Here is a 21,727-nt window from a genome sequence, read left to right as displayed (position 1 = left end):
GGGTGATTTCTGAGCATAGAGCCAGGAGTAACCCCTGAGCGCTGCCAGGTGTGACTCCAAAAACAAAAAAAAAAAACAAAAAAAAAAAAACAAAAAATTTGGATCTGTGCTATCTGAATGTTTCTAATGTTGGTTGTTTTTTTTTTTTTTACTCCATTAATTAACTTTAAGTTTGTGCCAGTCTTGCCTGCCCTCAGAGGCATCCTGAATTAACAGCCTGAACCAGACAAATTCTCACACTGGCCTCATGCAAAATGAGTAAGCAAGAAGGAAACAATACTAATTGTTTGGCTGGTTTGCTTTTGTAAAGATCTATAGAGAAATAGGACTTTATTCCAAGAACAAGTCAGTTCACATCATTTCCTCTCTTTAAGAACCATTGGGACATTGGTGGTGGGAATGTTGCATTGGTGAAGGGGGTGTTCTTTACATGACTGAAACCTAATCACAATCGTTTATGTAATCAAGATGTTCAAATAAAGAAGAAAAAAAATATATTAAAAAAAAAAAAAAGAATCCATTAGGGGATCCAGAGCAACAGCACAGCGATAGGGCATTTGCCTTGCATACAGCCAAACCAGAACAGACAGTGGTTCAAATCCCAGCGCCATATGGTCCCTTGAGCCAGGAAGGATTTCTAAGCACAGAGCCAGGAGTAACCCCTGAGAGTAACAAGGTGTGGTCAAAGCAATAGCACAGTAGTGAAGGTCTTTGCCTTGCACGTGGCCAACCCGGTTCGAACTCCAGCATCCCAGTTGGTCCAGTATGAGTAGTTCCTGAGTAACCACTGAACACCACCAGGTATGCCCCCCCCCAAAAAAAACAAAACCAATAACAACAACAACAACAACAAACAAACACCTTCCATTGATAGTACAGGAGTTAGGGTGTTTGCATGCAACCAATTCCACTTCCCTCCCTCGTACCTTATATGATCCCCTGAGCATCCCCAGGAGAGATCCCTGAAGCACAGAACCAGTTATAAACCCTGAGCATCGTCAGAGTTCTAAATTTCAATGTAAATCAATTTAAAAAAAAAAACTATGACTGATTCTCGGGCAATATCCTAAAAGCTCCAGGGCTCCCAATCCAGCCTCTGTTCCTACTCCTGTCCCTTAAGGAGCCTTCTACTCGCTGACATACCCCTTGCCACACCAGCTACACAATTTCTGCAGGCCCATCTCCTCCTCTTAATCTATTCCAAATTTTTTGTTTGTTGGTTGGTTGGTTTGGTTTGGTCTGGTTTGGTTAGGTTTGATTTGGTTCTGGGCCATACTTGGTGGTATTCAGGTTACTCTTGGCTCTGTGCTCAAAAATCACTCCTGGAAGTACTAGGAAGACCCTATGGGATGCCAGGGATCAAACCCAAGATGGCCACGTGCAAGGCCAACGCCCTCCCCACTGTGCTATTGCTCGGGCCCCCTAATTCAAATTCTTAATTTTCAAGGACAAGTCCAAGTGGCACTTTGAAACACTACCTATGTTCCTTAGGTCCCCACTTTCTTTTTGGTTGTTATTTTATACTGGGGGGCACACACAGGCAATGCTCAGGGCTTATTCCTGGCTCTGTGCTCAGAAATCACTTTTTGGGTTTTTTTTGGGGGGGGAAGGAAGGGGCATACCCAGCAGCACTCAGAGGTTACTCCTGGCTCTGTGCTCAGAAATTACTCCCGTCAGACTCAGGAGATCATATGTGATGCTGGGGATTGAACCTGGGTCCGTCCTGGGTCGCTGTGTGCATGGCAAACGTCCTACCACTATGCTATCGCTCTGGTCCCTCAGAAATCACTTCTGGCAGGCTCAGGGGGACCCTCTGAGATACAGGGTCCTGAACTCAGGTCAGCAACTCCAAGACAATATACATACAGACTAAACTACTGCTCTGGCCCACCCCATTCCTCCATTATCTGAGCCAAAAAACCTCACCTTTTGAAGGTATGGGGAGGAGGAGTGCTAGGGGACAAACCTGTCAGGACTCTCACATATGAAGCAATCCCTGGAAACGTCAAAGCCCATCAGGGTCACGATATAGTACTTTTGGCCAAATTGTTTATAATATAGTCATTTTAGGGGCCCGGAGAGATAGCACAGCAGTGTTTGCCTTGCAAGCAGCTGATCCAGGACCAAAGGTGGTTGGTTCGAATCCCGGTGTCCCATATGGTCCCCCGTGCCTACCAGGGCTATTTCTGAGCAGACAGCCAGGAGTAACCCCTGAGCACCGCCGGGTGTGGCCCAAAAAAAAAAATAATATAGTCATTTTAGTTACTAAGTGTTCAAACACCCACCCCACCACAGTGTGACCTTCCCTTCGCCTGTGTCCCCAATCTGCACCCACCAACCTAGCCAGCCTCCTTGCAGACACAAATTTATTCCACAGTCTTTGTTACAATACACGGGCAAATGGAGTGATCGAAACTTAGATAGATAATACAGCAGTAGGGCTTGCAAGGCATGCCTTGTACATGGCCAACCCGGGACAGACCTGGGTTCAATCCCTGGCATCCCATATGGTCCTCCGAGCCTGCCAGGAGCGATTTCTGAGCACAGAACCAGGTGTAACCCAAGTGCTACCAGGTATAGACCAACCCCCCAAAAACAAACTAACAGGCCAGAGCGGTGGCGCTAGAGGTAAGGCGTCTGCCTTGCAAGCACTAGCCTAGGACAGACCGCTGTTCCATCCCCCAGCATCCCATATGGTCCCCCCAAGCCAGGAGCAATTTCTGAGTACCTACCCAGGAGTAACCTCTGAGTGTCAAATGGATGTGGCTCAAAAAACAAACAAACACAAGCAAAAATACCTCTCTGTTCTGCATCTCTCTGTCGAATACTCTGACCAGGAGGCCCAAGCAGAACTGAGGTCTCAAAAAACCTGTGTCCCCCAACCACATTATACTTGAGATAAAAGGCCCCAAAATAGGCAGGCACAAAAGTGCCTGAGTCTGTGTAATACCTGCTTGGTGGCTGACTCTGCCAGAATAATCCATGGCAGGCCAAGCCTTGCAAGCGCCAAATGCTGCAAAAGCTGTTTTCTGGATCTTTCTGCCAAGAATCGGGCCGCAGTCTCTGCCGATCCAATTCTCCGTCTCAGATCAGAGCTGGGCTCGCTCCAACCGGGCCCCCACTGTTTCCTTCCCCCCAACTAGCGACCATACTGGGATACAATTTTTTTTTAGATGCAGGACCTGTAAGGCCTCCTACCACTGCAATTCAAAGAAAAATAAAAATTAAGTTCTCTCCTTTTCACTGGGGACATGATTTCATTCCCAGAGACGGAAAATAAAAGCGATTTTATTCGCAGAAACCAAGAGCTTCGTCAGGAAAACAACAGCTTCTGTGTCTTAGAACTTGAAATCAAAGACATTTCTTCTTTGTTTTGTTTTTTTTTCCCCTCAATTCCAGCTTAGTTTTGGGCCAACAGGGAAAAGCCTAGATCCTGCTACATATCCTGCATGTGTGAAGTACTGGGTTCGATTCCTGACCCCACAGCCCTCCAGCACTGCCAGGTGTCATTCCCCCATTTATTAAAATAAAAAAGTGGGTCCAAAAAAGAGTGGGGGTCCGAGCAATAGCGGAGCGGTATGGCATTTGCTTTGCATGAGGTCAATTTGGGTTCAACCCCAGGCATTCCCTATGGTCCCCAGAGCACTGTCAGGAATGACCTCTGAGCAAAGAGCCAAGAGAAACCCTGAGCACAACCAGGTGTAGCCTAAAACACACACACACACACACACACACACACACACACACACACACACACACACTGGCTAATTTCACTTAATTACTTCTAACTTGTAAAATCATACCCCATAATTTTGAGGGGAGTGGGAGACAATGATAAAGTCACTTGGAGCCCTGCCACCGGGGTCCCTGCACCACACCGAAACTCTCCTATTGTTAATAAGTGCTGACATGGGCCAGCAGTGGCTGTTTGAGGAGGAGACTAATTCTAGTGTGACCTGAGTCAGGGCTCCTGCCCTGTGGCCACATGCCCGGGAGGTGGCTCACACCCAAGCAGGAACGCAGGTCAACAAGATGGGGCCTTGCCACAGGGTGGAGCCAGGTCCCGAGTTTAATAAGTATATTTATGTCGACCCGGTGACAAGTCGTCCGGGTTCTCAAGGGCCTTCGACAGTGAATTTCCTGCGGGGATCCTCAGATTTATCTTTAATCAGAAGTTTATGGTAGGGGCCAGAATGATAGCACAGTAGTAGGAAGTTACATGGCAGGGGCCAGAACCATAACACAGCTCAGAGGGCACTGGCCTTGTACTCGGCCGAACCAGGTATCCCACAGGGTCCCCCACTGAGCATTGCCAGGAGTGATTCTTAAGCACTGAGCCAGGTGTGTCCCAAAACAAATCCTCCAAAATATGGAAATGCCTTGCTCCTTTCAGAACTTGACTGCAATGAGGTGGAAGAGACAGCTGGGAGGTAACCAGAAAAAGGGACAAATTGGAATCTGGAGTACTAGATCCCCAAAGCAATGGGCACACTGGGCAGGACACAGGACTACCAGCCTAATTATGACTGCGAGTAGACAGACAGACTCACAACTGGAATAGCCCTTTTTAGAAATAAATACATATATACAGATAACTATTACAATATCACAAAAGGACCAATCAATTGGGCATTGAACAGTAGCTACTCGATGGCAATAAAAAAGGGGGGGACTTGAATTGAAAATCCAGGAAAAGATCAAGGAGCTGACAAAAGTCTGGAAGGAAGGAAGGAAGGAAGGAAGGAAGGAAGGAAGGAAGGAAGGAAGGAAGGAAGGAAGGAAGGAAGGAAGGAAGGAAGGAAGGAAGGAAGGAAGGGAGGGAGGGAGAGAGGGAGGGAGGGAGAGAGGGAGGGAGGGAGGGAGAAGGGAGGGAGGGAGGGAAAGGAGGGAGGGAGGGAAGAAATGAAGGAGGAAGGGAGGGAGGGAAGGAAGGTGGGAAGGAAGAGAGAAAGGAGGAAAGGAAGGGAGGAAGAAGGGAAGGAAGGAAAGGGAGGAGGGAAAGAAGAGAGGAAGGAGGGAGGGAAGAGAGAAAGGGAGGGAGGGGAAGTTTCTCTTCCTCTGTCTTGATCCCTTCTGGTGGTAAAGAATGGAATTTCCACTCTGTTGCCACTGGGCTCTGGGCCCAAGAGGGATAAAGTGGGGCACAAGAGAGCCAGGGGGCCTTTAACCAACAAGCCCGAATCCAAAAGAAGCCCAGGGCACCTTCCTCAGGCCTCTGCTATCCCCTTTCATTTCTCTTATGATGAAAAGTTCTAGAAGGGCTGGAGCAAGAGCACAGCGAGTGGGGTGACTGCCTTGCATCCCGACATGGTGCTCTGAGCACATAAACAGGAGTAAATCCTAACCAGGGTGGTGTGGCTCAAAACAAACAGAAAAGCTCCAGAAGAGTCTTCAGGCTCCGTCATTGGCTCCAGAAGTGGATGGAGCTTCCAAGACAGACACGTTACATGGGTCTCTCATATCCCTATGAAGTTTCTCCCCCTGGATAAAATCAAGCCGGGATATTTGCTCGGGGAGGGATCCTCAGACTGAGCAGGCTAGGGAGGGTTTTACCAAGGAGGAGGTAGTAGAGACATTGGTTTCCTTTGTGGTTTGGGGGCCACACTTAGAGATCTTTGGAAGTCACTCCCAGCAGTGCTCGGGACAGAGACTGAACCTTGGGCTCTCCGAGGCAGCGTGTGCTCTGGCCCTCTGGGCTGTCTTCCAGCCTGGCGTCCTTTCTACCCAGGACACAGAGGGGGATGAACTAGGAAACTTGGGCTCAGGACAGTTGATGCTCCCCTGGGAGGCGGGGGTCTGCCTACCAGTATGAGTTCCAGGAGAGCGAGAGAAGAAGGGGAAACTGCACCCAGCTGGTTTTGAAAAGGAGAGACCCGTTTACTGCATCTAAGCTTTAGAAATTGTATTTTGTTGGAGGGTTTCCAGAAAAACACTCATCGGAATCGAGTGGCACTGACTCAGAACAGCTCGACAAACCCCAACACATGCGTCAGATTCAAAACACTATGAACTTCAGCTGAGACAACCCTAAACCTCGACATCCCTCAACTTTGGCTCAAGCCTCCTCCCGTCCCAACAATTGCAAGCATGACCCAAAAAAAAATTTTTTTTTTAAGTTTTAGGCCACACCTGGCTGTGCTCAGGGTTTACTCCTGGCTCTGTACTCAGGGATCACTCCTGGTAGGTAGGACTCAGGGGAACATATTGGGGTACCAGGGATGGAACCTGGATCATTCATTCATGTGCGAGGCAACTGTCCTCCCTGCTGTGCTATCCTCTGGCTACAAAACAAAAAATTTCTAACTCGTAAATGTTCTTTTTTTTTTTTTTTTGGGCCACACACGGTAACGCTCAGGGGTTACTCCTGGCTATGTGCTCAGAAGTTGCTCCTGGCTTGGGGGACCATATGGGACACCGGGGGATCGAACCGAAGTCCATCCAAGGCTAGCGCAGGCAAGGCAGGCACCTTACCTTTAGCGCCACTGCCCGGCCCCGTAAATGTTGTTTATTTGAGGTAAAGCATTTTATTTGGAGAAGGGTCCTCAGGGAGACTGGGGCCACTCCAGGCAATTTCTAGTTAGCTGGGAAGATGGTTCAGTTCCAAGGTCCAGGCAAATATGTGGCATTGCCAGGAACAGATGCCCAGGACCACCAAAGGCCATATGCATATGGGGATCTCTGGGCTACCCCAAAGGTACATGACAATGTAAAGCTATTTTGCAAGTCTGTTATATTATTGTAATGCAAGGGGGAAAGTGAACTTTAGAAGTATTTTGGGGAGGGCCGGAGAGATGGCATAGTGGGGAGGGCATCTGCCTTGCACGCAGCCAACTTGTTCAATCTCAGCATCCCATATGGTAGCCCTGAGTCTGCCAGGAGCCATATCTGAGCAGAGAGTCAGGAATAATCCTGACTGTTGCTGGGTGTGAGCCAAATATGAAAAATTAAATAAATCTTTTTAGAAATATTAAGTGCTAAGACTCTTTTAAATTATCTGAAATTTTAAATAGCTCAATTTAAGTTTCGTGTTTATTCATTTAAAAAAATGCGATTAGGGGCAGAGAGATAGCACAGAGACAAGGCATTTGCCTTGCATGCAGAAGGACGGTGGTTCGAATCCCGGCATTCCATATGGTCTCCCAAGCCTGCCAGAGGCGATTTCTGAGTGATAGAGCCAGGAGTTACCCCTAAGTGTTGCCAGGTGTGACCCAAAAAAAAAAAATAATAATAATACAATTTGGTGCCTGAGAGATAGCACAGCAGGTAAGGCATGTTGCCTTGCATGCAGCCAACCCAGATTCAATCCTTGCTGTCTCATATGGTCCCCTGAGCCTGCCAGGAGTGATTCCTGGGTGCAGAGCCAAAAAAAAAAAAAAAAAAAAAGGAAAAGGGAAGGATGGACGGAAGGAAAGAAGGAAGGAAGGAAGGAAGGAGGAAGGAAGGGAGGGAGGGAGGGAGGGAGGAAGGAAAGAAGGAAGGAAGGAAGGAAGGAAGGAAGGAAGGAAGGAAGGAAGGAAGGAAGGAAGGAAGGAAGGAAGGAAGGAAGGAAGGAAGGAAGGAAGGAAGGAAGGAAAGAAGGAAGGAAGGAAGGAATAGAAAAAGCAGTTTGGGCCAACTGAATGCCTGCTCTGAGACTAGACTCCATCCCCAGCACCACAAATGTTCTCAAACACTGAAAAGACCCCCTGAGCACCACTGCAAGGGGCTGAAAAACCAGAAGCAACAACAACAACAACAACAACAACAAAACACCCTGCAGTTTGGGGGCTGGGGAAATAATTCTGGAATTAGGGGCACATTCCTGGCATGCACAAGAAGCCAGGTTTCAATCCATAGCACCGTTGTGGGGTGTGGCCCTGGGTACAAGCCTTGAACCTTTCATCCAGGAGGTGAAATCCTGCTGGTAGTGGCTGCCCCGCCCTTTGAGCATGGTTTGAAAGGCCTCCAAAATAAAAATAGCAATTAATTTTTTTTTAAAGAAATACAGTTTGAAAGAAAGCAAAGGGCACAATGCAAATCATAGCATCTCCCCAGGTCCCCCTGTCCAGGTCGAGGATCCGGGGTGGAAAGACTGAGTGAGTTATGACAGGCCCATGTGACTTGAGTTAGGGATCACGGATTTCCACGGCTGCTTTCCATCCATCACGACTGTCATCTCCCTGTTTCTGCCTCTGCATCCAAGAGCACAAGGAAAAGAGCACTCCAAAGGCTCCTCTTGGGGGAAACGAGCTGCGACGTCGCTATGACTCAAGCCAAGCTGATGCCAGCCCTGAAACCCAACACCCAGCACCCCTGTGGGGTCCCATAAACCCACCCACCACCACCCACCCACCCAGACTCCCCCAAAGGGTGGCACAAAGCCACGTGTCCGGAACTGGTAAATGGGCTCCTAGGGGCCTCCCCAAAGCTGGGCAAAGCCGGCCTGTCCCCCTTCCGCAGGCCTCAAGCTCACTCTCCTCTACACAGGGTGGACCCCGCCGAGCACTATGAACCGAGCACTGATGCAGCCTCCACTGCTGCACCCCAAGCTCTGATGGTAGCCTCCTCTGCTAGGAGCACCCACCCAGCACTGGGCCAGCCAGAGCAAGGCCTCCTCCTCCTCCTCCTCCTCCTTCTCCTCCTCCATCCAAGGGCCCCCCAGTCCTCCCCAACCCCAGCCAGGCCCCCATTTCCAAGCCATCACCCACTGAGCCTTTGCAGACAAGGGGCCTCGGGTGCGGGGCCCGGCTGGACAGCTCGCCTGGGTGCGACACACGAACAATGCCGGGCTGCGGCCTTCTCCCTCCTTCGCTCCCGCAGCAGCAGCAGCCGCCGCCCCGCCCCGCTGTCACCGCACAGGCCCCGCCAGAGCTGATCTGTCGCCTCATGCTCCCAACATGGCTGCCCAGGCGCCGGCTGCGGGGTGCAGGCCCGCACCCCAACCCCAGACCCCGACCCAGACTCAGATCCAGAGCCGATTAGCTTGCAACCGGCCCTTCCCCAAGAGGGGATGATGCATCCTCATCCCTTCCCAAATGCAGCCCTGGAGCACAACACAATGCGGGTGGAGGGGGTCCCCCCAAAAGGCTGGGGAATGCTGGTGGATGTACCCCAAAACTGGGCCGTGCTGGGTGCTCAGAGAGGGGGTCCCCCAAGGCTAAAATATGCAAAAACGGGGACCCCTCGCCCAGGATGTATACAGAGAGGGGGTCCCCCACTTACCCACCCATCCACCCACCCATCCAGGGTGCGGGGCCTTCACTCATCCACTCGGATTGGGGGTCCCCTAGCCAGAGAGGGGGTCCCCCAGGCCAAGATGCACAGAGAGGGGGGTCCTCCAGCCCAGGGTACGCACAGGGAAGGGGTCCCCCACCTACCCACCACGTACCCAGGATGCGGGGCCTCCACTCACCCACGCAGAGAGGGGGTCCCCTAGCAGAGAGGGGGTCCCCCAAATCCCTACCCACCCACCCACCTAGTTTGGGGGTCCCCCAGCTACCCACCACCCACCCATCTAGGGTGCGGGCCCCCACTCACTGAGGCATAGAGGGGGTCCCCTAGCCAGAGAGGGGGTCCCCCAAATCCCTACCCACCCACCCACCTAGTTTGGGGGTCCCCCACCTACCCACCACCCACCCATCCAGGGTGCGGGCCCCCACTCACCGAGGCAGAGAGGGGGTCCCCTAGCAAGACAGGGGGTCCCCCAACTCCCTACCCGCCCACCCACCTAGTTTGGGGGTCCCCCACCCACCCCAGGGCCCAGGGTTCGGGCCTCCACCCAGCCTAGCAGTCAGGCCCTGCTGCAGGCCGCACCCTGCACCCCCGTCTGCACCGCGCCCGCAGCTCCTTCTGGGGTGCACCCCGCGGCTCACCTGCCCCGACGGGCCCCGGGTTCGAGGCGCAGGGCCAGCAGGGCCCAGGCGGTCAGGTCAGCAGGGGGCCGGGCCCCCAAGGGCGCCACGCGGCTGCAGCCCCATCACGGAAGGCCGGGAAGACGGGTCCGCCGAGAGGGACCGGGATTGGGGGACGAGGAGCGCCGGAGAGGCCGCGGGTCCGAGGGCGCCTCCCGGGACCGCCGCTGTCAGACTGGCCGGGCCCGCGCCTGGCTCCGCCCGCAGCCGCCGCCGCCGCCGGGCACCGCCTCGGCCCGCCCCGCCCCTCGATCGCGACTGACGCGCATTTCAGCCAATAAGAGCGCGGCATCTGAGACTATGGACCAATAACAGCTCGAAGCCGGGAGACGAGGGCGGGACTTATGCGGCGAGGAGGAGACTCGGGGGAGCGCCACCTGGTGGTGATAGGAGGAAGCGGCGCTCGCCGGCGCCGGCAAGGGCAGGGGGATGTGCGGGGTGGGCGCTGCCTCCGAACCGAACCGAACCGAACCGAACCCGAACCGAACCCGAACCGAACCGGGTTGAGCCGATCGCTCCTTCTTTCCGCGTGACCCCCCACCCACCGCCCCCCAGAAGGGCCTCCGCCCAGGGAGCAAGCCCAGCAGCCGCCCTGGAGGAGGGGATGATGTGGTCATTTGTCCCCACCCACCCACCTCCCGACCCCGAAACTTCAAGCCACCCAGGGGTGCGCGGGGGATTCTTTCCCCCCGCTTGCATCCACCCCCAGAGCCCAACAGCAGCAGCACCTCCTTCCCTCCCACACGTCACCACCAGGGAGAAAAGGCCGATGAGTCAGGCCAAAGCAAAATCATTTTAATTAATGAATGAATTCGTTCAATATAAAGCCTGATTCGCTGCTTGCTGCTTTCTAACCCGCCCTGCTGGGTCCGGGGGGGGGGGGCGACCCCAGCCCCCTCTGCGTCAAAGCTGCAAGATGCTTTGTGTCTGTCTCCCCCAGGAAGGACCCGAACTCTGGGAGACGCCCTGCAATGGGGTGAAGGACTGGTTGTTTGCTGGTTGCAATCCCCAGAGCCTAAAAACTGCCAGCTCTGCCTCGAAAAATCCCAATCAGCCTAGAATCAAAAACTGGGGGGACCCTACACACACACACACACACACACACACACACACACACACACACACACACACACACACCCTCCCAGGTTCATGCAAAGTCCCATCAGGCCTTTATAGAATAGAATGAGAATGCATGAGGCTGGGAAGGGGCACCCCCTCCCTGGAATGAGAACAGCAATTTTATTTTTTTCAATTTACCAGCAGAAATTGGAAGAAAAGTCAGATTCCTCCACCTCCCAGTGCATTGGGTGTGGAAAAAGCTCTTTGGGGAACACAGACACCTCCAATTCACTTTCTATTCTGATGATCTGGGGACTCTGCCTCCCACTAAGACAGGCCTCTTACTTCTATGTTTTTTTCTGGTCTAAGCATACTAAACTCCCCTTTTATTTATTTATTTTATTTTTGTTTTGTTTTGGGGCCACACCCAGTGGCAGCGCTCAGGGGTTACTCCTGGCTGTGTGTTCAGAAATCGCTCCTGGCAGGTTCCAGGGACCCTATGGGATACTGGGGATCAAACTCACGTCTGTCCAGGATTGGCTGCATGCAAGGCAAATGCCCTACCGCTGTACTATCACTCCGGCCTGAACCTCTTTTAGGACACACACTAACCCCTTTTAGCCCGCCTATGCACAAAAGGACTTAGATAGCAAGCCTGCACCATTAGGACAGAAGTGGATGCAAGGATAACTGAAAAAGCAATAAAGAATGTCACGGAGAAGTGACTCTCTGGGTAGATGGGACAAGAAATTTATACACACACACCCAAAAAAATGTTAGTTGGGGGGACAGAGCGGTGACGCTAGAGGTGAGGCATCTTCCTTGCCAGTGCTAACCTAGGACGGACCGCAGTTTGATCTCCCACTGTCCCATATGGTCCCCCTAAGCCAGGAGCGATTTCTAAGCGCATATCCAGGAGTAACCCCTGAGTGTCACCGGGTGTGGCACAAAAACAAAAATAAAAAAACAAACCAAAAAAAGTAAACAAAAAAATGTAAGTTGGGAGGTAGCTCGGTGGGAAAGCTCTTAGCTCAGAGCCAGAAGGAACCAAAGGAATATGCAATCCTGGCACAAAAAACTCTTCCTTTTCCTCCCTAACGACCAAGACAAACAAGGGTGGACCAGGAGTTCACCCAGACTAGAATCTCTTCCGGAGCCCCATCACTTATTTTCCTAGCTAGGAGCCAAGGACCTAAAGTTCTGGACTAAGCACCATGGAGAGTGACAGGATAGCTCCCTCTCAAAGACTCCCAACTGCAAAGAATCTAAAACTAAAAAAGGGGGCCAGAGAAACAGCACAGCGGTAGGGCGTTTGCCTTGCACGTGGCCAACCCAGGAGAGACCTGGGTTCGACCCCCAGCATTCCTGATGATCTCCCAAGCCTGCCAGGAGCAATTTCTGAGTGCAGAGCCAGGAGTAATGCCTGAGCTAGCACCTCTGAGTATGATCCCAAAACTAAAGGATTCCTTTGCCCCAGATAATGAAACTAATTCACAGGGCAGATAAGACCAGGCCGGCCTGCCTTCTCCACCCAAGCCTTCTGCTCCCTTGGAAAAGGCCAGTTCACCCCCTAATGCTGCCATTCTGTTTCTTGGGTGTCAGATCCAGATTTCAGCACTTCTACGGAGTGCTGAAATGTTGGCAGGGTGAACCGAGCCTTAGCCTAGTAGGATTATCCATGGAACCCATGGATAGAACAACAGTGAAGGGGCCTGAGCAATAGCATAGCAGTAGGGCGTTTGCCTTGCACATAGCCAACCCAGGACAGCCTCCAGTTCAAATTCTAGCATCCCATATGGTTCCCCGAGCCCGCCAGGAGCAACTTCTGAGCGCAGAGCCAAGAGTAACCCCTGAGCGCCATTGGGTGTGACCCAAAAACAAACAAAGACAAAAGGACAACAGTGAAACGCCAGGGAGAGAACTCCATAGGCTAGATTACAGTGCCTTGCTTGTGTGGGCATAGGTAGGACCCTCACCATACCACAGGGTTCCCCTAACAGCACCAGAAGTACCCTCCCAGCTCCACCAGGTATGTCCCCTAACCAAACAAGCAGGGAAAGACCTACTGATAGGGCAGATCAACTATGAAGGTTCCTGGACATAAGATCAATTTATGAGATGACAGAGCTCCCCATGTTGGGAATAGCTTATTAAGAAACATGAGTTTGAAAAAAATAAAAAGAAGGAAAGAAACATGAGTTTGAAAGATTTTATTAGAAACATCAGTAAACAAAACACAATGAGCTGCTTGGGCCAGGAAGAGAACTCCAGGTTTTCGGGGGACATGCTTTACAGCTACAGGGCCCAACATCATATTCCCCTGGGGTGGCCTGTTGTTCCAGTAATGCGGATTTTGTGCCTAGCACTGAATCAACCTTCTAGCCCAGAACACTGCTTAGAACACAACCCAAAATTTATTTTTTTTTTATTTTTTTTTTTTTTTGGTTTTTGGGCCACACCCGGCAGACAGACTCCTGGCTGTCTGCTCAGAAATAGCTCCTGGGGGCCGGTGAGGTGGCGCTAGAGGTAAGGTGTCAGAAATAGCTCCTAGCAGGCACGAGGGACCATATGGGACAACGGGATGCGAACCAACCACCTTTGGTCCTGGATCGGCTGCTTGCAAGGCAAACACCGCTGTGCTATCTCTCCGGGCCCATAATTTCTTATTTTTAATATCTTTATTTACATCATGATTACAAACATCTATGTAGTTGGGATTCAGTTATAAAAAAGAACACCCCCCTTCACCAATACAACCTTCCCACCATCAACAACCCCCTTTCCGTCCTCCCCCATCCCCTGTCTGTCTTCGGGACAGGCATTCTATTTTTTTCACTCACAACCATTGTCATGATAGTTGTTGATTTCTCTAATTGCACTCACCACTCGTGGGTGAGTAATGTCTGAGCACTACCAGGTGTGGACCAAAAAAAAAAATCAAACAAAAGAAATGCATATGCTAAAAAAAAAAAAAAACCAAAAAACAAAGGCCACTATACCCATGACAAATAAGTTATAGAGATTTGCCAGTAAGTAAGCAAATCTGGGGGCTGGAAAGGTGATGCAGTGGGTACAACACTTGGCTTGCAGCAGAGCCAAACCATATTTTTTTATTTGTTTTTGTTTTTTGGGTCACACCCGGCAGTGCTCAGAGGTTACTCATGGCTCTACACTCAGAAATCACCCCTGACAGGCTAGGGGGACCATATGAGATACCGGGATTTGAACCACAGACCTTCTGCATGCAAGACAAACATCTTAACCCCATGCTATCTCTCTGGCCCCGCCAAACCATATTTAATACCTTGACATTCCATATGGTCCTTAGATCTAAAACAGACATCTTAAAGAAAACCAAAACTCTAAAACAAACAAAAGCACACGATTTTCTGTAACACTGTATTATAATTCCGTTTCATCCACACAGAAACATATAAATAGCAGAAATAGTCTGGAAGGGGCCAAAGAGATAGCACAGCAGAAGGGCATTTGCCTTGAATGCAGCTGATCCAGGACGGACGGTGGTTCAAATCCCAGCATCCCATAGAGTCCCCTGTGCTTTCCAGGAGCGATTTCTAAGTGCAGAGCCAGGGGTAATCCCTGAACACCACCAGGTGTGACCCAAAAACCAAAAACCAAAAATAAGAAAAAAAATAGTCTGGAAGAATGAAAATATAACACATGAAAACATTAAAATTGCCAGTCATTTGGCAAATGAACAGTGATAGTCAATTATGCTGAAATAATGACTCAACTATATGATTAAAAAGTGGTCCATGGGGGGGACAGGAGAGGTAGTATAACAGGTAGGGTTCTTACCTTTCCTACAGTCAACTTGGGTTCAATTCTCAGCACCCTAGATGGTCCCCCAAGCCCTGCCAGAAGTGATCCCTGAATGCAGACCCGGAGAAGCCCCTAAGCACCACTGGATATGGTTCTTCCAAAACAAATGCTTCTGTTGCTGGACAGACAGTGCAAGGGAATAAGTTTATTCCTGTGCTTACTTTGAGCATGGTCAACCCCACTTTGATGCCTGGCACCATATATGGTTCCCTGAGATCCATAAGGAGTAAAGAAACAGAATAAAGGGCCCGGAGAAATAGCACAGAGGCGTTTGCCTTGCAAGCAGCCGATCCAGGACCTAAGGTGGTTGGTTCGCATCCCGGTGTCCCATATGGTCCCCCGTGCCTGCCAGGAGCTATTTCTGAGCAGACAGCCAGGAGTAACCCCTGAGCACCGCCGGGTGTGGCCCAAAAACCAAAAAAGAAAAAAGAAACAGAATAAGGGGCCGGAGAGATAGCATGGAAGTAAGGTGTTTGCCTTTCATGCAGAAGGTCATTGGTTTGAATCCCAACATCCCATATGGTTCCCAGAGTACTACCAGGTGTGACCAAATCCCTCCCACCCCCCCAAAAAAAAACATTGTTCCTTATATAAAATCATACCAAAAATGTAGAAAATAAAAATATGAATCAAAAAATCTTTAACTATTTACTATTTTATTCATTTATTTTGGTTTTTGGGTCACACCCGGCAGCACTCTGGGGTTATTCCTGGCTCTATGCTCAGAAATTGCCCTGGCAGGCACAGAGGATCATATGGGATGCCAGGATTCGAACCACCATCCTTCTGCATGAAAGGCAAACGCCTTACCTCCATGCTATCTCTCTGGCCCCGACTATTTACTATTTTAAATAAAAATATAAATTACCATGGCTGAAGCAGTAGCATAGCAGGTAGGGCTTTTGCCTAACATACAACTGACCAACCCAAGTTCAATCCCCAGCATCCCATTTGGTCCCTTGAGCCTGCCAAAGTGATTCCTGAGCACAGAACCAGAAGTGACCTCTGAGTGCTGTCAAATGTGGCTCCAAAACTTATATATATAATTTATTAACTTTTGTTTTGGGGACACACCCAGTGGCACTCAGGGGTTACTCCTTGCTCTGTGCTCAGAAATAGCTCCTGGCAGGTTCAAGGGATCATATGAGATGCCAGGGATTAAACATGAGTCCGTCCTAGGTCAGCCACATCCAAGGCAAATGCCCTACCGCTGTGCAATCACTCCAGCCCTATTTATTTATAATTTAATATAAATTACCTTTGTTAGAATGAAAAAGATCTCTTGAAGATTCAAGAGACCAAAACACACAAAACACAAAAGACTAAGAAAATTTTTTTTTGGTTTTTGGGTCACACCCGGCAGTGCTCAGGGGTTATTCCTGGCTCCAGGCTCAGAAATTGCTCCTGGCAGACACGGGGGACCATATGGGGCGCCGGGATTCGAACCGATGACCTCCTGCATGAAAGGCAAACGCCTTACCTCCATGCTATCAAATGTCAGGCATGGGAGCGATAGCACAGCGGTAGGGCGCTTGCCTTGCACGTGGCCAACCTGGGACGGACCTGGATTCGATTCCCACCATTTCATATGGTCCCCAGAGCCTACCAGGGGTGATTTCTGAGCGCAGAGCCAGGAGTTACCCCTGAGTACTGCTGAGTGTGGCCAAAAAATTTTAAGAATAAATGTCAGGCAGACCTGTCTTCATTTCTGGACAAAGACCGCAGTCGTGGGCAGTATCTATACCCACAAAGATTATTTTCTTTTCCTGGGCCATTTAAACCAAGGTCAATAACACATGGACAGACTTAAGTTTGGGATTATGTTGCATTTAAAAATAGCAACTGCAGCCCTGGTGAAGCTAGCTAGAGAACATTTCTTTTCTACCAGTTCATTGTAGAGATTCGTTTGTGTTTTTCTTCTCATCATGCGTGCATGGGCGAGATTAAACACCACTAGATTGCGTTAAGCAGGAGCCAATAATACTGTGACACTCACAGCAAATCACTAACTGAGCTCTTTTTGTTTGTGTGTTTCCTTTGAATCATATCCTTGGTCCAACAGGATGTGATTCGATTCAACTCATCAATATTAATATTATTCAGTGATGGCACTTAGGCAGAGATTGTTTGGACTCAGAGGCTCTAGACTGGAGGAAACAGCTCTAGAACCGGTTAGTCTAGCCCCATTGGGCAACAGGGGAGGCCAGCTACACCCCAACACACTGGGGGCGGGCAATTGTTGGTTTCGGCTCCCCAGAATCCAGAGGGAGGAATAGAAAATCAGACCAAAGAAACGCTCCAAGACACTCAGCTAACTTAGTGGAACTTTTCTCCTGCTAGAATTCAATGTCTCTTTATATTTGAAGAGAATTTAAAAATGTTTTATATTTCTCTTTGTATTCTAATTTTTTTGGTTGTTGTTTTATTTGGGGGCCACACCCAGCGGCGCTCAGGGGTTACTCCTAGCAGGCTTGGGGGACCATACGGGATGCCGGGGATCAAACCCTGTTGACCAAGGGAAATGTACTAAACCTGCTGTATTATCTATCACTCTGGTCCGTTGGGTGCCTAAGAAACTGGCTTATTCCAAAGAAGATTAACTGTGTGTGTGTGTGTGTGTGTGTGTGTGTGTGTGTGTGTGTGTGCGCGTAGGTTTCCAGTCTTCTAGACAGACTTGCCTATCTAGAACACATTTTCTTGTTTGTTTGTTTGTTTGTTTTTTGGAGGGTGTCATACCCATTGGTACTTGGGTGAACCAGTCCAAGCACTGCTAGGGAATGGATCTAGGACAGTCTTCTGATCCATTTCTCTTGCTTGGATCACTTTCTTTTCTTTTCTTTTCTTTTCTTTTCTGGCTCTGCACTCAGAAGTCACTCCTGGCATATGGGCCATATGGGGTGCCAGGATTTGAACCACCATCTGTCCTGTGTTGACTGCTTGCAAGGCAAAAGCCTCACTGCTATGCTATCGCTCTGGCCCCAGGATCATCTTTTCTAATGTCTGTAAAGGCAGTAGCAAAAATCAAGTGAGCTCTTTCTTTCCTTTGCTTTTGGGGCCACACTTGGTGGGTGCTCAGAGGTTACTCCTGGCTCTGTCCTCCAGGGATCACTCCTGGCAGTTCTCAGGGGCAACATACAGGTGCAACCTGGGATCAAACCCAGGTTGGCTGAGTACAAGGCAAGTACCTTATCTGCAGTACTCTCGCTGCAGCCCCCAGGCTTTTCTTCTCACCTTTCGCTCTAATGCTCAGTTGCATATTAATGCATATTAATCAGGTTAACAAATGAGAGCCAAGGGCCAGAACTATAGCACAGTGGTAGGGCATTTGCCTTGACTGCTGCTGACCTGGGACAGACCCGGGTTTGATCCCTGACATCCCATATGGACCCCAAGCCTGCCAGGACTAATTTCTGAATACAGAGCCAGGTGTAACCCCCGAGTACTGCCAGGTATGGCCCAAAAACAAACAAACAAAATAAATAAAAGCCACATTCTCCCCACCCAAGGTAGAACAATTGCTCAGCCTTCCCAAACCAGCCACCACACTGTCCTCAGGGGCAGGAGCAAAGGTAGATTGTTTCAGAAAGACAGGAGGAAGAGGAAGAGTTCACTGGGTGAGCTTCCTTGTTCTCTGTGATATGTGCCAGCCTGTGGCATGAGATGGTACCTCCCTGTTGCTTTGATTTACATCACCCTGATGTTTTGTGATATGAAGCATTTTTTCATGTGCCTTTAGCCAACTGTATTTCTTCTTTGAGAAAGTGTCTGTTAATTTCTTCTCCCCGTTTTTGTATGGGGTTAAATTTCTTTTTTTCTTGCTATCAGCACCTTGTATATCTTAGATTTTGTGTGTGTGTGTGTGTGTGTGTGTGTGTGTGTGTGTGTGTGTGTGTGGTTTTTGGGTCACACCCGGCAGTGTTCAGGGGTTATTCCTGGCTCCAGGCTCAGAAATTGCTCCTGGCAGGCATGGGGGACCATATGGGATGCTGGGATTCGAACCAATGACCTCCTGCATGAAAGGCAAACGCCTTACCTTCATGCTATCTCTCCAGCCCCATATCTTAGATTTTAACTTCTTATCAGATGGGCATTGGGTGAATAGTTTCTCCCATTCCGTGGGTGTCCTTTGTATCCTAGTCACTGTTTTCTTTGAAGTGCAGAAGTTTCTCAGTTTAATGTAGTAAACTATTTGTTTATTTTTGCTTCCACTTACTTGGACAGTAGTGTTTTCACCTTGAAGATGCCTTTAGTCTCAATATCATAGAATGTTTTGCATATGTTTGCCTCTATGTACCTTAAGGTTTAAGCTCTGATGTCAAGATCTTGAATCCATTTTTTTTTTTTTTGTTTTGTTTTTGGGCAACACCCGGCGGTGCTCAGGGGTTACTCCTGGCTAAGCGCTCAGAAATAGCTCCTGGCAGGCATGGGGGACCATATGGGACACCGGGATTCGAACCAACCACCTTTGGTCCTAGATCGGCTGCTTGCAAGGCAAACACCACTGTGCTATCTCTCCGGGCCCCTTGAATCCATTTTTATTTGACCTTCGTACACAGTGTTAAAGAGAGGTCTGAGTTCATTTTTTGTTTTTTGCATGTAGTTGACCAATTATCCCAACACCACTTGTTGAAGAAATTTCCTTTGCTCTACTTTGTATTTCCTTTTCTTTTTTATTTTGTGGGCTACACCAGGCGGCACCTGGCAGGCTTGGGGAACCATATGGGATGCTGGGGATCAAACCTGGGTCTGCCTGGATCAGCTGCATCAAGACAAACGCCTACCACTGTACTAGCACTCTGGCCCACTTCTTATTTCTTGTTGGGGGTGAACTTCTTTTCCAGTAATTGCCGGAGAGTTTGTTGGAGGCAGGTCTAGGCTCCGCAAAAAAAAAAAACAGGGGGACTGTAATCTGGGTGCTGTCCCACTCCCCTGCTGGGAGCACTCTGAACCTCTTCCATTCTCCTGAATTACATACAATTCATACCTCATTTGCCTGTAACAGGTACTTTTACTAATTAGGAACAAGTCTGTGTCAATGAACTCTGGTCTTCAAGCTATGATTAAAGAAACCAAATTGTGGGTTCTGGGCAGGACTGTGCAAGGAGCAGATGACCCAGAAAACAGGGCCCCAAGTTGCGTACCCCAATGCCCAGAGACCAGCTGCTAGGAGGGAAGGAGGATGGGCTGGAGCGATAGCACAGTGGTAGGGCATTTGCCTCACACACAGCCAACCAGGGTTCGATCCTTGGCATCCCATAGGGTTCTCTGAGCACTGCCAGCAGTAATTCCTGAGCACAGAGCCAGAAATAACCCTTGAGCACTTCAGGGTGTGTCCCACCACCACCAAAAAAAAAAATGGTGGATGTTCTAGGCAAAATGCATAGTATAAAGCAGAGTACCATAGATGAACTGTAGATAGAGGTAAAATAGACATTGTGTCTCCATTCTCTCCCCCAGGCCACACTCCCAGTTCAAGGAGACTCTGGAAGGTAGAAGGTACTGCAAAGCTTGGTTTGTTGCAAGACAACTTTGCTTGACTGTTCTAGGGGTGTGTAGTTGACGCAGATGACAAGAGACCTAAAGTCAGAATGGTGGGCAGAAGGGATCTTAGTCTGTCCCTTGTACACTGACCTTGAGAACTTTCACCTTGATGTCCATCTCTAGCATGGAAATGAGAAGACACCTAATGTGTGGACAGCGGTGATAGCACTTGCCTTTCATGCACCCACCTGGGCTCCATCCCTGGCACTGCATCTGGTCCCCTGAGACTGTCAGGAGTGATACCTGAATCGGAGCTCCAGTGTGGCCCAAAAACAAAAGGAAGGAAGGAAGGAAGGAAGGAAGGAAGGAAGGAAGGAAGGAAGGAAGGAAGGAAGGAAGGAAGGAAGGAAGGAAGGAAGGAAGGAAGGAAGGAAGGAAGGAAGGAAGGAAGGAAGGAAGGAAGGAAGGAAGGAAGGAAGGAAATGGGGAAAACCCTAATGTGATCTTTATTTATTTAGGGGGGGATTGGGCCATACCCGGTGACCCTCAGGGGCTACTCCAGGCTAAGCGCTCAAAAATAGATCCTGGCTTGGGAGACCAAATGGGACGTTGGGGGATTGAACCACGATCCGTCCTAGGCTAGTGCACAAGGCAGCGCCTTACCACTTGCACCACCGCTCCAGACCCAATGTGATCTTTATTGTGTGCCTCCCCCAAGGGTGTATATTTGAGGAGACCCATTTAGCAGTACTCGAGCCCTAATCCTGAATCTCTCTTCTGCTTCCATCCCAGTTGCCCAGGTAACCGATCACCAAGTCACACACTCTTCTTTTTTTTTTGTTTGCTTTTTGGCACACACCTGGTGATGCTCAGCCCCTCTAATAGGTCTCTTAATAATTGATTGGGTTGTTTTGTGTTGTGTATGTAAACATTTTTTTTTTTTTTTTGGTTTTTGGGCCACACCCGGTGATGCTCAGGGGTTACTCCTGGCTATGTGCTCAGAAGTCGCTCCTGGCTTGGGGGACCATATGGGACGCCGGGGGATCGAACCGCGGTCCTTCCTAGGCTAGCGCAGGTAAGGCAGGCACCTTACCTTTAGCGCCACCGCCCGGCCCCGTATGTAAACATTTTAATGGGATTATTATGTTACTGACCCTACCCTGATCGGTGATTGTGCCCTACTCTAGGGTGTGACCTGGCATTCTGCCCCCACCCTAGGGTGGTACCTGATTCTGCTTCCACCATTGGGTGGTATCTGATCCCACCATTGGGTGGTACCTGATTCTGGGGGATAAAAGCAAGGGTCTGTGGAAGGCGAGGGGCTTGTTTCCTGGGGCCTAGTCTTAGGCCTTTGGCTTCGGCCTCTTCACGGAATAAAGAGCTGTTTTCTTCAGAAACCTGACTGCCTGTTGGCTTTCTTCCCACCGCATTCACCTCAGAACTGCCGACTGAAC

At 49.7% G+C, this 21,727-nt stretch overlaps 2 protein-coding genes across 16 annotated transcripts in view; one reads left to right on the top strand and one right to left on the bottom strand.

The window, feature by feature from the left end:
* The window catches only part of KIF1B (kinesin family member 1B), a 154,698-nt gene extending 145,943 nt beyond the window's left edge, over window positions 1–8,755 (bottom strand). For 5 of the 8 annotated variants that reach the window (XM_049775257.1, XM_049775259.1, XM_049775261.1 and 2 more), the window contains exon 1: window positions 8,688–8,754. The gene's annotated coding sequence lies outside the window, so the exon portion shown is untranslated. Of the gene's footprint in view, window positions 1–8,687 lie in introns of all 8 variants that reach the window. The other 3 variants (XM_049775263.1, XM_049775264.1, XM_049775265.1) reach the window with 1 other exon arrangement.
* CLSTN1 (calsyntenin 1) overlaps window positions 1–21,727 on the top strand; it is an 833,174-nt gene that overhangs the window by 471,358 nt on the left and 340,089 nt on the right. The gene's annotated exons all lie outside the window — the stretch shown is intronic.

Source organism: Suncus etruscus, chromosome 6 (genome assembly GCF_024139225.1).
Source record: "Suncus etruscus isolate mSunEtr1 chromosome 6, mSunEtr1.pri.cur, whole genome shotgun sequence".
Lineage (NCBI taxonomy): Eukaryota > Metazoa > Chordata > Mammalia > Eulipotyphla > Soricidae > Suncus > Suncus etruscus.
The sequence above is the reverse complement of the archived record's forward strand: the minus strand, read 5'-3'. Positions and strand labels throughout refer to the sequence as shown.